At 34.1% G+C, this 16,619-nt stretch overlaps 1 protein-coding gene across 2 annotated transcripts in view; it reads right to left on the bottom strand.

Moving 5' to 3' along the window:
• The window catches only part of LOC145296918 (uncharacterized), a 33,389-nt gene extending 28,740 nt beyond the window's left edge, over positions 1-4,649 (bottom strand). Inside the window, exon 1 of one of the 2 annotated variants that reach the window (XR_013870073.1) lies at positions 4,496-4,649. The gene's annotated coding sequence lies outside the window, so the exon portion shown is untranslated. The remainder of the gene's footprint in view (positions 1-4,495) is intronic. The other variant, XM_080143082.1, reaches the window with a different exon arrangement.
• Between the last annotated feature and the right edge of the window lie 11,970 nt (positions 4,650-16,619).

Here is a 16,619-nt window from a genome sequence, read left to right on the forward strand (position 1 = left end):
CCCCTATACTTACAAAACTGTTTAAGCGTTGCCTTAAGAAGTGCTTTCCAACATCCTGGAAAACCTCATCACTATGCCCTGTATTTAAGAATTCAGGTGAAAAGTCATCTCCCTCTCAGTATAGAAGAATAAGTCTCCTGTGTGTCATGATTAAGCTGCTGGAATCCATATTAAATAGAGAAGTAGTCAACCACCTCAGCAGAAATAACCTTCTTAGTGACATGCAATATGGTTTCCGTTCTGCCAGATCTACAGCAGATGTGCTAACGGTTATACCTCATAGGATTAGCGAATCTCTTGACAAAGGCTTCCTTTCTAGGGCAATTGCTCTCGACATATCGAAGGCCTTTGATAAGGTATGGCATAAGGGCCTACTTCACAAGATTTCCAGCTATGGTATAACTGGAAATGTTTTCTCAATCATTAAATCATTTCTCTCCGATAGGCTCATAAGAGTAGTGGTCGATGGACAAAAATCAGAGGCCTGCAGTATTAATGCTGGAGTCCCTCAGGGGTCAATCCTGGGCCCAACTCTCTTCCTGATCTACATCAATGACCTCCCTAAACACATACTTAAATCATTCGTTGATATCTATGCTGATGACACGACCATCTACGGTAACACATCAAAGGCTGTAAATGACAAAGTTCTCTCTGATTCTCTCTCCTCTGATCTCGAGCGCGTGGTTCAGTGGGGGGAAGACATGGCTGGTTACCTTTAATGCATCTAAAACCAAGCTCCTATCTTTACATCATCAATGCTCTGATCCCCATCTGGCATCAATTGATATGAGTGGCTCTCATCTAGGGGAAGCCCCATGTTTTGATAAGCTTCTGGGCTTGACCTTTATTCCTGACCTGAAATGGAATATGTACATCAAGTCAGTTGCCAAGATCGCTGGAAAAATGGTAGGATCCTTCTACCGCTCCAGAAGATATCTCACCCCTAATGCAATTCTCTATCTGTATAAAAGCCAAGTACATCCAAGGATGAAGTACTGCTGCCACATCTGGGTAGGAGCTGCTAAAAAACAGCCTATCCTGCCTTGACAGAGCACAAAATAGGCTTCATGGCCTAGTGGTTGATGCCCTTTTCTCTTCCCTGCAACCTCTCTCCCACAGGAGAGACGTTGCGAGCCTGTCTTTGTTTTATCGTTACTACCATGGCAGGTGCTCGTCTGAACTCCAATCTCTGGTCCCCCCTCGCCAATCTTTCACGATAAACACCCGCCTAGCTGAAACCACTGTCAAAAATTTTCCCCACTCCTTATCTGTGCCTAAATCAAAACGTAGATTCCATGAACAAAGCTTCTTTCTTAGAACTGCACGCCTGTGGAACTCTGTTCCGGTTGCCTGTTTCCCACCTGACTACAACCTGGGTTTCTTCAAGTCCAATGTGAACGAATTCCTGATGAACTGCCTCCTTAAGTAAGACACTTTATCAGATCTCCAACACTAACATACTGTGTCTTATCCCCGAGTGGCTTCCGGGCCTTGATAAGTGGTGTAAAAAAAACAAAACATTTTTGAGATGTTCAATCTCAACCAACTCAGGAAAAATGATGGTTGGGCAGAAAGAGGAAATTTACCGACCGATTGACTATTGACCCAAAGTAAAAAAGATATTGAATAGCTTTTTGGAGTGCAAAAAGGCTCAGGAGGAAGTGCTGTAGGAACTTCCCCATACACAAGATATAAACTCTTCCGAACTGTATAAATTAACTGAGAGTTCCGACTCTCTAGGTGGTCAGTGTACATTTGTAGTCCACCATCTAAGCGTTACTACGGTGGTTGCTCTTTGTAATGCTGTTTTTTTGTTTTAATATATTTTATCTTTTCTAACTCCTCTCTGTGTCTATGTTTTCTTTAGTGACTCTTCCAGTGTCACAACAGTTAAGAAAAATTAAGTATTACAAAAATGTTAGCCAAATTTTTTTTTATAAGTGTTGTGGAGGCAACCACTTATTTGCATATGCGAATAACATAACACTATAAATGGCAAGCCTAGGTTGGCCTTGGTGTGTCTTACTCAAATGCCACCGGAAGTGACGCCGAAGAGCGTACATGTCCTCCCACCAAGACTCTCTGACTCGACACCGTCATTTGTACATATTGTAAATATACCTTTTCTTTAATACACTTATTATTGCGTTATCTTGTTGTTTGCGTCTTCATTGTATTTCCTTACTAATTATTGTTCAACCTTGCAACCACAACAATAAGGAATATATTTTTGGTCTCCCCTCATGAATGAACTTCTTTCATCAATAAACCCTTTGAAACTGCAACAAGTCACCACTGATTTTTATTCACCTGAGTTAAACAGCTTATCAATGGCTAGTAGACGATGCAACAATGCAATCATGGAAAAATGACGATCAAAGACTGAAAACCAGACCATGCATGTATGTAAAAAAGACATTATTTGGGTTTCTTGTTCGTTCACTAGCGATATTGCACATGAGCGCTAGAAGAGTACTATGATTAATGTATTCTAATTATTATATTCGAATTTCTAATTATTATTTTTTATGTAAATTGCTCCAGACAAGGCATGAAGCAACTTGATGTAAGGACCTAAAATAAATAGTAATTCAAGGTCAAAAACTTGCCAATCATAAGTATTATATGAAATAGATTTTTACCAAGAATACCGCAATTCTTCCCTCTTTGTCAGAAACATGGCTCCTGGAATGTGAGGACTAAAGTGAAGCGAGATTTATGCAAGACCCACTTTCTATTCCCCTTAAATTATATCCTAATTTCTAATTATTGTATTAAAATCTTTTTCAGCTTTTGTTCATTGTCAACAGACAATAAACGTTTCTGGAACAAATCGAATTCATTCTTATTTATGAACAAGATTTTCTCAAGCATTTGAATACCTAATTAACATTTGATGAATTGATAATTTCAAGAAATGGATGTCACCTTATTTGTGCAATAATAAAATAAAATGATAGTAGAAACCCACCCCATAAATGTAATAGTAACATTTATTAGGTGGGTTTCTACCAAACTTTTGTTTTATTTCTTATTTTGAAGTCATTGCCAAGACTTCAAAGATTTAAAGAGATATCGCGGCCATTTTTTCATGTTCACACATGGCACTCAACACTACTTGTTTTTCGAACCAAATAAATGGTAAATGTGTAGTTAAGCAGCATAAATTATTTAACAAACAAAAATTTTTAAAAACTATTTTATATAAAACACATTATTAGACCCAAAGGCTGAAATAAACCAGAAAAAAAAATTAATTTTTATTATTTTTCCATCATTTTTTTATTAAGCTAAATGTACGATATTCGAAGTTGCTGTATCATTTTAAAATTTTGTCCCTTCTAAGGTTTGACAGTTTGGCCTTTTTTTACGCTCTTTCATTACAATATATATATATATATATATATATATATATATATATATATATATATATATATATATATATATATGGCGGCCAAAAACATAGTTCATGAAAAAGCATAAAAAAGGTCAAATTTGGCCTTAAAAAGGCCATCTGTCAAACCTTAGAAAGGCTAAATTTAAAAAACATGACGGCCTTGATTATCGTGCATTTAGTCTAATAAAAAATGTTGAAAAAATAATAAAAATGAAGATTTTTCGGGTTTTTATTTCAGTCTTAAGGTCTAATAGTGCGTTTTATATGAAAATAGTTTTTATAATATTTTGTTTGTCAAATAATTTACGCCGCTAAACTACACATTTGCCAAATAAACATTTTTTTTTATTAAATAAAAACCTTAAAAAGTTATCCAGTTAGGTAGAAAAGTCACTTCTCTTGCCTTTGATAACATTTATTTGTTATATATTTGTTTTTTTGATAACTTTTTCGTACCTCTGTGGATTGTAAATCAAACACAGCAACTGATTAACTCACGTCACAGTCGGTAACCATTTTGAATGAAAAACAATAAATTTACATTTTTTTATGTCTTAAAAAGCAGAGCTCATTGTTTATGCGTAAAACTTGAACATGAATATATAAAATATATAAAAATGTAAGTTTGGGAAAAGTGTTATGAATAATAAACTAGACAAAATACTATTAAAAAAACACCGAATATATGTCAACCTATGTCACGATAACATATATTGAGCGAGTTTCTAACAGTATTTAGTCTAGTTTTTTTTTTATATAACACCTTTTCCCAAACTTACCGCGTTAAAGAGAGATTCGTGCGCCATTTTGAATTTTCCAATACATCGGTACGACGGTAAACACTATGTTTTTCGAGCTGAATAAACATGTTACATTGAATAAAAACACTAAAAAAATTATCCAGTTTGGTAGAAAAGTAACTTATCTTGCCTTTAATAACATTTATTTGTTATATATTTGTTTTTGACAACTTTTTCGAATCTATGTGTATAGTAAATGCAACCCCTAAAACAGAAGGGAAACAATAGTTCGAACGCGCCCCTGTAGTCAAAAAGAACTCGCCCCCCAAAACAACTACATTCAAGTAATACTTACTTTTTTTTTTACTTGATAGTCAGTTATCGAATGACATATATTTTCAAGAAAGAAACACATAATACGTGTTTATTAAAATTTAACGCCATGGCTGGAAGTCAGCATTCAAAATGGCTACCGGAAAGCAGGTTCGCAGAAAATTAAAACAGGGGAAATTTAAATGAACCGTCTTGAAACAGGGCTGATCTCGTTATACGTAGAATATTCCGGTTAAAGTTAGAATTGTTGGTTATTTTAAGAATCAAGGTTTATTGTTTACTTCTAGTTATCGTTGTATGGAAGACCAAAGCGTACATAATTTACTAATTGTCAAGAAAAGGTTGCTAATAATAAAAAAAATATTGTTAAAATAAAAATAATCTTGACGTTTCCGAATTTTGGAGATGAGGATAGGATTGGTTATTCGTATTATTTGGATTCATCGGACTGACGGACTACTGTTCTCATCTTGAGTGTAATATTTCACTACCACGCCCGAAGAAGGTCGAAGGTTATATCGATCGAAACGTTGTGAAAATCATACTTAAGATAAGAACAGTAGTCTGATAAATCCAAATTGATATATAAAATAAAATAAAAATTACAATTAAATTTACCAAAATGATCCAAGATGGTAAAACTAAAGTATTTTATAAATATTAAAGAATTAATATTTATAAAGTAATCTCAACACGATGTAAAACCTCGACTCTAAAGATGGGTTGTCTGAAAATTTCAAATAAATTGGTAACGTAGAAATAGGGTTTTATTCTTTTGTAACAAACCAAATTTACATTTATATATATATATATATATATATATATATATATATATATATATATATATATATATATATATATATATATATATATATATAAATTGCAATTAAATTTACCAAAATGATCCAAGACGGTAAAACTAAAGTATATTATAAATATTAAAGAATTAATATTTATAAAGTAATCTCAACCAGATGTAAAAGCTCAATAAAAACAAGTAGGAGATAGAGCTTATAATAAGAGCAAACAGTTAATAAAACATGTTAAAAAAGTCTTTGAAAAAAAGTTAAAAACATATTTAATCTGAAAAGGAAACACTTGATAAGTGGATTGTCCTTAATCCGCAGAGTTTCGAAGAAATACTTTCTTCTCATCAGAGGGTAGGAATTAGCAAAATGCAGGATCAGATTTTGCATACAAAAGTATTTGATGAAACTACAAGTAAGTCAAAGATCTTACTTGATAACAAAAAGTAAAGCAGAGGGAATATGGTGAAGAAAAAGGTGATTACACGTGAATGGATAGTCTGGTGAAAGGTGTAGAGGACTAGGATATATAAATCCTAATCCCGTTACAAAAGAAAATAATGAAACGAATGGAATTGAAGGAAACAAAAACTCAATTGATGGATAAGATAAACGTCGTTTATTTACTGTTGAAAGAATGGATGTTTTAAGTATAACATGTGTTCATGTCCGCGCGGGTGTAACCATCGTTTGTTGCGGGACTGTTGTTGTAGAAAGAAAAGGAAATGTGTGTTCATCTCACTATCGTTTGTTCGCGCGTGGGAAGAGAAGTGAGTAGTAGAAATGAGAATGATAGCCCAACGTGTAGACAAAGACAAAGAATAGAGGGTTGACATCAGTTCAACTGTGCGCCATGTTAGCCGTCAGCTACGCGGCAGTGTTCTCTGGCACAAGTAGTAGATAGCCTTTGTTGGCCTGTGTTGGCCTTTTGTCTCACATAGTAGTAAATGGCGGCTGGTGCGCCGACCACTCACCTCGGAGGCTAGTCGGAAAAAGGGTTAGAAACAGCTTGTCTCTTGCTTTTATAGGTGTTTCCTGTGGTCTTTTGCGCATGTGTGGGTTTCCTTTGAAAGCGGAAGTGACGTCGTCCTTGTGTGCATATGTGCACGCGTGTGTGAGTACATGTGTGTGTGTTAGCGTGTGTGTGTGTATACACGTGAATATATGTACGTGTGTGGATGTGCGCGCGTATGTTTGTGTGCGCGTATGTATATGACAAGTAATATAGCTTGAAATGTGAACGCGCGTTTTTGTGTGAGACTAGAAAAGGCTCGCGCAAAGGTAAATAATCCAATGATGGTAAAATCCAAAAATATAACTCCAAGAAAGTTAACTGAGTTTCCATTTGCACAAGTAAAATCCATTTTCCCTTTTTCTTTTCTTTGTACATATTTGTGAATTTTTCCATGGATTTCGGCCTTTTGGATTATTTTGGACCATCTTCCAATTACGTGATTTCCTTGGAGTTATATATATATATATATATATATATATATATAACTCCAAGGAAATCATATATATATATATATATATATATAAAACTACTTAATTTACTCACATAAAATTAATATACGAAAGTATAGATTTATGCGTAAACTTTAAGTATTTACTTCAAAAGTGCTCAATACGTAGGTAGAGCTAGTTAGTAAGTTATAAAATGTATATGGTGATTAAGCTACACTGAATATTCCGCGTTTCATCCACTCTAGGATTCTTCAGACTTATGCGCATAAGCCTGAAGAATCCTAGAGTGGATGAAACGTGGAATAATATATATATATATATATATATATATATATATATATATATATATATATATATAACAGTTACTGCGGACATTCGTTTTTTGGACTTCGGGCTAGTCTGTGGTCGGGGATCTTCCGGTAATGGCGTTCTTGGAATAAAAACTTATGTAAACATTCTCCAATGTCTATCTTCTTCCTTTTACCTGTTGTAAAGACATCATGATTTCTTCTATTTTTCAGGAACAAGTAATCTCATCTTCCAACGGTAACACTATATTTTTCATCTCATTTGTCACATTACCACTGGGTGTATCAGAATTTTGGTGGAATTTTTGACACCCTAACACAAAACTGCGAATAAAATATATATTTAAAAAAAAAACTTGTAATTTCTCTTTTAAAAGTGGGTTGTTTATTTTTTTATGGAATATACTTCCAAAATAAACTATTAAAGTTATTTAAAAATAATAGAACTATTATTTTTAATTAAAAAAATAAAAACTGTTTGCACAGTGCCGGCGTGCCTTCCTGCAGCCATTTTTTTGCGTAATGAAATCAATTGAATTTTACGAGTTAATTTTTTTCAATTTTTTCACTTTAAAAATCTATCAAAATTTTTCTATTTGTTCAATTTTTACGATATTTTCAGGGTCAATGTGAAATTTTATGCTCTTTCCAATAAACCGAATATAATATTTTAGACAAACGTTTTTTTTTAATTCCCCCTCCCCCATTTTGAAATGGCTATTAAAATTTTAATAATTAAGTTACTCACCAAAGTTTTATATATCACAAATTGAAGATAAAAGGTCAATAAATAATATATCGTAAATTTAAAAAAAAAAAAAAAAAATAGAAGTGTTTTTTGGAAATTTACCTGTAAAGTCCAAAGTGTAAAACCTTTTTTTTTTTAACCACATTGATTTATTTTTAATTGGAAGTCTATGTTCTGCCTATATTGTCCAGTAAGTATTGGACACTGACGACAATTTTTTCTATTTCATTCAATGATTTCTTTTTTTAGATATTAAAAAAAATTCACTCGATAAAGAACAATTAAAATATAATAAATCAAAAATTTATGTATTTCTGTGAGAAAAGAAAAAAAAATCCTCGACTGTTTTTTTTTTTTAAGGCAAAAACTTAAGTAAAATTTGACTAGTTTTTACCTATGGGAACACATATTTCTTCACGCACAAGGTTAGACAGCTAACGTGAACATGTGGTTTTTACTGCCTTCTGTCCATCCATAGTTCTAAACAAGAACAAACCAATACTTCCGGTTTTTCGATAAGAACATAAAAATGCTTATGTAATGGCGCCTTTTTCAAATAGTCGTTTAAAAAGTTCTTTTATTTAAAAAATAAATGCAATTTAAAATATAAATATGGATAAATTCTTAACAAAGAAGAATGGAACTACACATTAGAATAGTATTTTTAATAGGTAAGTGATTTTTTGGAATTTATATCGATTATTTATAATCGAAGTAAAATTTCGTTGACTTTCTTCAAATTTTTTTTAAATAAAACCGGTTTAAAAAAAAAATAAATATTGCATAATTTGATATTAAAACTTATTTTTTTATAATTTAGTCTTTTCTCCTTTAATTGAAAAAAAAACATAGGGCTTGAATTACATTTTTCAAGTAGTTATAAGCTTGTAAAGATAGGAGATCAAATTATTCAATTTTTTTTTCAGGCAATCTTAAGATCGGTTTATGACACTGCTACATTACCACGTGTTGAACGACGTATACTACACAAATAATAAGAAAAATAATCTTTATTAAAACTTTTTAAGCAAGTAAAAAAAATTATCAAATATCAGATGGTTGCAGTTTCATTTAACCTTCATTTGAATAGTAAAACTTTTCTATTAAAATTTAACATAGAAGCGTAAACTTTATCAAACACTAGAGGTTTCAATTTGTTTTTAATTCAAACTTAAATATTAGAATCTATGGTTGAAATTAAAGATTGACTTTGAACTGCCAGATATCATTAAATGTTCGTGCAAAAAAAAAAAAAAAATGAATTTTTTTCATGTTTGTGCCAGTTGACACGGTTAAGATTCAGATTAAAAATTGTTATAAAAATAAATACAATTTAGGCGCGCAGTATGATTATGATTATGTTGGCGCGTGAAAAATAAAAAAATAACTCCCACGCAAATTCCGGCATGGCCTTATATATTAAATCGACTCAAAACGAGCGGACGTAGTACAGAGCACCTCACGTGATGTTTCCGTCCAATGGGATTTCTCCAAGGACATTTTTCTAAACTTTTTTTTTTTAAGCTCGCTGGGAGCCGGTCCAAATAGTATTTAAGCACACACAAACATCAAATCTCTCTCTCAACTGCATTCTCATTCGGACGTTCCACGCGTATTACTATCACTCTTCCATTTTCACCGTTCCGCGCGTTTCATACAATTGCACAGGCGAACATTACCTATTGCCTCTCTTAACAAGTTTTTAACATATGAACAGTTCAACAAAAAAGACATTCTCCTTTTTTTATACGAACACTTAAAAAGAACTTCTGAACTCATTATAAAGAGAATTATATTTTATATGTTAATGGTTGGTTTCTGTGAATAAACCTCCGTTTGTTTTGCATATAAGTCTTCTTCTTTTTATTTTTATTTATTTGTGGAGGAAGTTAATTCCTAAAAAGGCCTGACGACCCCCACACTTTTTCAGCTTGCAATATTCTTGGTCCACTAGGTCTGTCAGAATCAGAAACACCCCTAACAAAAAACTGTGAATAAAATATTTAAAAAACTCATTTCTCTTTTTAAAGTGGGTTGTTTATTTTCTTTATGGAATATACTTCCAAAATAAACTGTTAAAGCCGTTTAAAAAATAGTAGAAATATTATATCTTATTTTTTTAAAAAACAGTGTTTACAAAGTGCCTGCGTGCCTTCATGCAGCCATTTTTTTTGCCTAATGAAATCAATTGAATTTTACGAGTTAATTTCTTTTCAATTTTTTTCACTTTAAAAATCTATCAAAATTTTTCTATTTGTTCAATTTTTACAATATTTTCAGGGTCAATGTGAAATTTTATGCTCTTTCCAATAAACTGAATATAATATTCTAGGCAAGGGTATTTTTTAATTCACCCCCCCCATTTTGAAATGTCTATTAAAATGAAAATAATTCATTTTCTCACCTCAAATTTATATATCACAAATTGAAGATAAAAGATCAATAAATAAAATAAGCTAATTTAAAGCAAAAAATATACAGTTATTTGCAAATTTATCTGTAAAGTCCAAACTTTAAAACCTTTTTTTTAAAAACCATGTTGATTTTTTTTTTTAAGTGAAACCTTATAATTTTCTTATATTGCGCAGAAAGTTTCGGTTTATTACAAAATTTATTTCTATTTCATTCAATGTTTTTTTTTTGTTTTAGATATTAAAAAAATTCACTGCATAAAGTGGAAATAAAATATATTAAATCAAAAACTCATGTATTTCTTTGAGAAAAGAAAAAAAAATTCCTTGACTGTTTTTTTTTAAAGGCAAAAACTTATAAGTAAAATGTGACTAGTTTTCACCTGTGGAGACACAAATTTCTTCACGCAAAGGCTAGACGGCTAATGCGAAGTTGTGGTTTTTACGTCCTTCTGTTCATCTGTAGTTCAAAACAAAAAGAAACACTGGTTCAGCATTTGGCTAAACACCATAATAATGCTTACATAATGGCGGGTTTTTCAAATAGTTGTTTAAAAAAATTCTTTTATTTAAAAAATACATGGAATTTAAAATATAAATATGGATAAATTCTTAACAATGAAGAATGGAACTACCCATTGAATAGTATTTTTTATAGGTAAGTGATTTTTTAGCATTTATATATGCATATATTTTATCGAAGCAAGTTAAAATACGTTGATTTTCTTTAAATCTTTTTTAAAGAAAACCGATTTAAAAAAACAAATATTGCATAATTTGCTATTAAACCTGTTATTTTTTTTTATTTGGTCTTTGCTCCTTCAATTGAAAAATAAATTAGGGTTGAATTACATTTTTCAAGTAGTTTGGAAGTTTGGAAATATGGGAGGTAAAATTATTCAATTTTTTATCACGCATTTTTAATCTCAGTTTCTGACATTGCTATTGGCCCACACAAAAAACGACAGCCCTTTTTCTTTTCCTGTTTCAACGTTCGTCATAAATCTGTATTTCTTTTTTATCACTGATGCGCGAATTAACCATGCATTCAAACGACTCCAGGCCAACAAAAAGAATGTGTCCACCAATGAAAGAAATGCCGGCTTTTTATATGCTCAAATTCGACCACATTTTAATTTGCATATGTGACCTTTTCATTTCTTATCGGTCAGGTTTTGAGTGTCAGTGACTTTTTACAATATGCACACGCCACCGTTGGCCACCTGTTTATATGACTGTTGTCACACCCCTTCCTGATCTCATGATCACACAGGCAGCATCCCAGAGGTAGTCATTTTTTGTCGGGTACTCCTTAGCAGAACTGGGGCTTCTTCAGGAGCATTTGCTTTCACTTCTACCTCATGTCAATTGTCTGGCTCCATTTCATCGTCATTGTATATTAACCTCTCTGGCCACAACTGACCTAAGTTACACCACAAGATGCAACTGGTCCACGATACAACATTACTTCTAAAAGAAAAAAGTTTGGCTTAAATTGTAACTTAAACTGTTTCTATAACTTAACAACACATGCCTCTGTGGGGATTAATAAGAATTGACTGCGGACTTGAAGATGCGGGACTTCCGGTGGAAAAAGGAAGTTTGTTTTTTGGCGCGTTTTTTTCTGGGGTTTTTGAAGAAGAAAAAAAAATGACGGTTGATTTTCCATGCGGCTGGAGGAGCCCTGAAAGTCAAAGACGACGTACTGGCCCCACGTTATGGCCCGAACGCCTTGAATGACTAAACACTGCTTCGTTCACGAAAACCAGAAAAGGAAGACACCGAAGTAAATTCAAACCAACTTTGTTCCCACCTAAACCGATAAGTATAACCCAATGAACATTCTTTCTGTTGATTTTCTCACACACATTTCACGAACATTCTCTTCTGCCACAAAACGAACCTTCTCTATATACCTCCCAAATAGTAAATAAAGTTGCCTTATTTTATTCACCCTTAAAATATGTTTTTTTTTTTTATTATTTCTATGGAGTCAGAGAGTTAGACACAAACCTGATAAACTTCAATAGCCCATACCTCAAAAGTCAGACAATACATAATTCAGTCTTTTCACGATGCCAACAAATTTCAAAGTTCAGCACTTGTCATTCAAAATTCTTCTATAGAACGATAAATCTTCAAAGTTCGATTTGCATGTGCATATAAAAAATTCTCCAGAGCTTGACAAATTATTACAAACTCTGATCTTCGAATGTGTATTTAAACTTCTCTATAGCATAGCAAATTTTTGCAAAGTTCGGCTTTTGAATACGTATTTAAAATTATCCACGGCATGATGAATTTTCACTTTGACTTTCGAATGCGCCTTTAACATTCAACCAAATCGTATTTTAATATGTTTGTTTCATGATGACCATTTTTTAAAAACTCTAACCAAGTCCTATCGGTAATGCCAATTAAAAACAAAAACGTCCGACTTACGTTGATTTCATCAACCTTCGCCCATCTTAAGTAGCAGCCAATGCATCCTCCTCTAGATACAATGCTAGCATTCGAACAACATTGTAAATTCCAACCTATTCAGTTTGATTCTCAGAACTTGACTCTCTGCCATCTCGACTTCAGGTTTTTTATTCCGTCATTTTGGAGACAAAGCCTCATTGATATGCAAATTAATATCAAACTACATTCCCCTGATCCTTAAAGATCCCTTCGTAACCCCATACCAAGATCAGTAATCGTCTCAATTTCCAACAATGCTAGGCAATGATAGCTTCTTAAAAACTGCTAGATAATGCTAGCCTCTCAAAAACACTGCTAGACAATACTAGCCTCTCAAAAACACTGCTAGACAATACTAGCCTCTCAAAAACACTGCTAGTGTCTCAAAAACACTGCTAGACAATGCTAGCCTCACAAAAACACTGCTAGATAATGTTAGCCTCTCAAAAACACTCCTAGACAATGCTAGCCTCTCAAAAACACTGCTAGATAATGCTAGCCTCTCAAAAACACTGCTAGATAATGCTAGCCTCTCAAAAACACTGCTAGATAATGATAGCCTTTCAAAAACACTGCTAGATAATGCTAGCCTTTCAAAAACACTGATAGACAATGCTAGCCTCTCAAAAACACCACTAGACAACGCTACCCTCTCAAAAACACTGCTAGACAATGCTAGCCTCTCAAAAACACTGCTAGACAATACTAGCCTCTCAAAAACACTGCTAGCCTCTCAAAAACACTACGAGACAATGCTAGCCTCTCAAAAACACTGCTAGACAATGCTGGCCTCTTAAAAACACTGCTAGACAATAATGCTAGCCTCTCAAAAACACTGCTAGACAATGCTAGCCTCTCAAAAACACCACTAGACAATGCTAGCCTCTCAAAAACATTGTTAGACAATGCTAGCCTCTCAAAAACACTGCTAGATAATGCTAGCCTCTCAAAAACACTGCTAGATAATGCTAGCCTCTCAAAAACACTGCTAGAAAATGCTAGCCTCTCAAAAACTCTGCTAGAAAATGCTAGCCTCTCAAAAACACTGCTAGAAAATGCTAGCCTCTCAAAAACACTGCTAGACAATGCTAGCTTCTCAAAAACAAAAATGTCAGTCGAATCATAATTCTCCATTTTACTACGATGACTAGAAAAAAAGTCTGATTTGAATCATTTAAATCTTATCATTTTGATGCTTTAAATTTTCTACGTTCGACTCAAATCGTTTAATATTTCCATCATTCGATGCTTTCAATTTGCAAATGTTCCATGTTAATCATTTAATATTTTCATTTTTCAACGTTTTCAAACTTCCAAGTTCGACACTGTTGTGATGTGATTCTTGGACTGGATTTTCAAAGTAAACATGAAAGCGTTACCTTCAAGTACGGTAGGAGTTCAACTCCTATTGAGATTTGTGGACTCGCTGTGGCTTTGGTGAAACCGCCTGAACTTTTTGGTAATATAAATAAGAACTACAAACCGGTTGCCAATAAGTCTAGACGTTATAGCTCAAGTGATAGCAACTTCATTGACTCAGAAGTTAAGCGCCTTTTAAAGGAGGGGATCATCAAAACCTCACCCCCCTCCCTGGAGGGCACAAGTGGTCGTGGTTAAATCCAATAATCAGAAAAAGAGAATGGTCATTGATTATTCTGAGCCTGTGAATAAGTACACAAGTCTTGATGCCTACCCACTGCCCCGGCTGGATGACATAGCGAATAAGGTTGCTCAGTATAATGTATTCGGCACAATCAACCAGAAAAATGCATATCACCAGATCCCCATCAATGAGAATGGCAAACCCTTCACTGCTTTTGAAGCTAACTCCGGTTTGTATCAGTTCACCCAAATACCCTTTGGGGTTACAAACAGAGTTGCTTGTTTTCAGCGAATTGTCAATGAAAATATTAGTTCTGAGGACTTACACGACACCTTTGGATACCTGGACAATATTTTCATCTGTAGAAAGGACCAGGAGCAACATGATGAGAATCTGGTGAAATTTATCAAAGTAACAGAAAAATGGAAAATTACGTACAATAAAGAAAAGTGTGTGTTTTCTGTGAATGAACTGAGCTCCATGGGTTATATCATTGGACCCAACGGTCAAATTAAACCCGACTCCGAGAGGTTGAAGCCTTTAAAAGAACTCCGTTATCCAACTGACGGCAAATCACTCAAGCGAGCCCTGTTTTTTTTTTCTCGTATTATTCAAAGTAGATCCATAGGTATTCTGATAAGATTCAGCCTCTTATTAAGACCAATTTATTTTCCCTTAATCAGGAAGCTCGAAATGCATTTGACAGTCTAAAGCTAGATATTGAATCAGCTGTAATAAAAACTATCGACGAGAATGCTCCCCTTGAGTTGAAGACTAATGCCTCTGATTGTGTTCTTTCTGAAGTCCTCAACCAAAATGATAGACCAGTTGTTTTTTTTTTCTCACAAACTCTACACGGCTCTGAACTAAACCATCCAGCTGTTGAAAAGGAAGCGGCTGCCATTATAGAAGCAGTTAGATATTGGTGCCATTACCTCTTGGGGAAGCACTTCAAACTTATTACTGATCAGAAATCAGTAAAATTTGTTTACAACCAAAATCACCATAGTCGAATAAAAAAACGATAAATTGCTCCGTTGGAGATTGGAGCTTTCATGCTTCAATTTCGACATTATCTATCGCCCTGGTGAGAATAATCTTGTAGCTGACCCATTGACACGTGCTTCTTGCGCTACTGTGAATAGTAGCAACAACCTCCTCAATTTGCATCGAGCCTTGTGCCATCGTGGGATTACAAGGATGATGGTCTTCATAAAGAGTAGAAATCTCCCTTACTCTCTTGAGGATATTCGGCAGATGACAAAGGACTGTATTGTTTGCAACAAATGCAAACCAAGATTTTTCCGCCCTGTTGATGGGCATTTAATCAAATCAACTCAACCTTTCGAGAGGTTGAACCTCGATTTTAAAGGACCCCTACTTTCATCTACCCCAAATAAGTATATGTTGGTATTTGTTGATGAATACAACCGCTTCCCATTTGTATACCCTTGCAAAGACAAGTACCCAGAGTGTACTGCAATTTTGCTCCCACCTGTTTTCTATATTTGGCATGCCCAGCCAAGTTCATTCAGACAATGGGAGTTGTTTCAAGAGTGCTGAGTACAAGAATTATATGCACGGCAAAAGGATCTCCACCAGCTACAGCACTCCATATCACCCACAGGGGAATAGTCAAGTGGACCGAATGGATAGAATAGTGTGGAAAACTATTTCATTAGCATTAGAAGACAAAGGTTTGCCGACTGAACACTGGGAAGAGGTTTTAGCACACTCCCTCCATTCCATTCGGTCTTTAATATCCACAGCCACAAATGAGACACCTCATGAGCACCTGTTTAAACACCCAAGAAGATCAGTGTCCGAGACAGTGGTACCATCTTGGATGACCGAATCTGGTTTTGTTTTAATGCGGAGACACAACTGCTTAACTAAATATGAACCTCTGGTTGATAAGGTTAAACTTCTAGATGCTAACCCCCATTATGCCTTTTTTCGATCTAACAGGGGTAGGCAGATGACTATATCTTCACGTGACTTGGCCCTGTTAAAAGACTTCCAATTCACCGATCACCCACATGACTCGGAAAACTGGAATGATACACCAGCAGATCAGCAAAAGGAAAATTCACCCCCACCAGTAGAACCACCTGTTTTGCGATGGCCAGAACGTAGTAGAAGACCACCAGATAAATTGAATTTGTGATTCTAGAGTTTAGGAATCTTGATTAAATTTATTTTGCGCATCAGAACTATTAAATTGCACTCCTTGTGCTGGCTGAATTAGTGAGTTTTAACATTGCGAACCTGAACTATTAAACTACATTCCTTGCATTGGTTGTGATCAACCCATCTTCATACACTAATACTTGAATGAACTTT

This window comes from Euprymna scolopes, chromosome 17 (assembly GCF_053919585.1).
Source record: "Euprymna scolopes isolate OS-2025 chromosome 17, ASM5391958v1, whole genome shotgun sequence".
NCBI classification, from domain to species: domain Eukaryota; kingdom Metazoa; phylum Mollusca; class Cephalopoda; order Sepiida; family Sepiolidae; genus Euprymna; species Euprymna scolopes.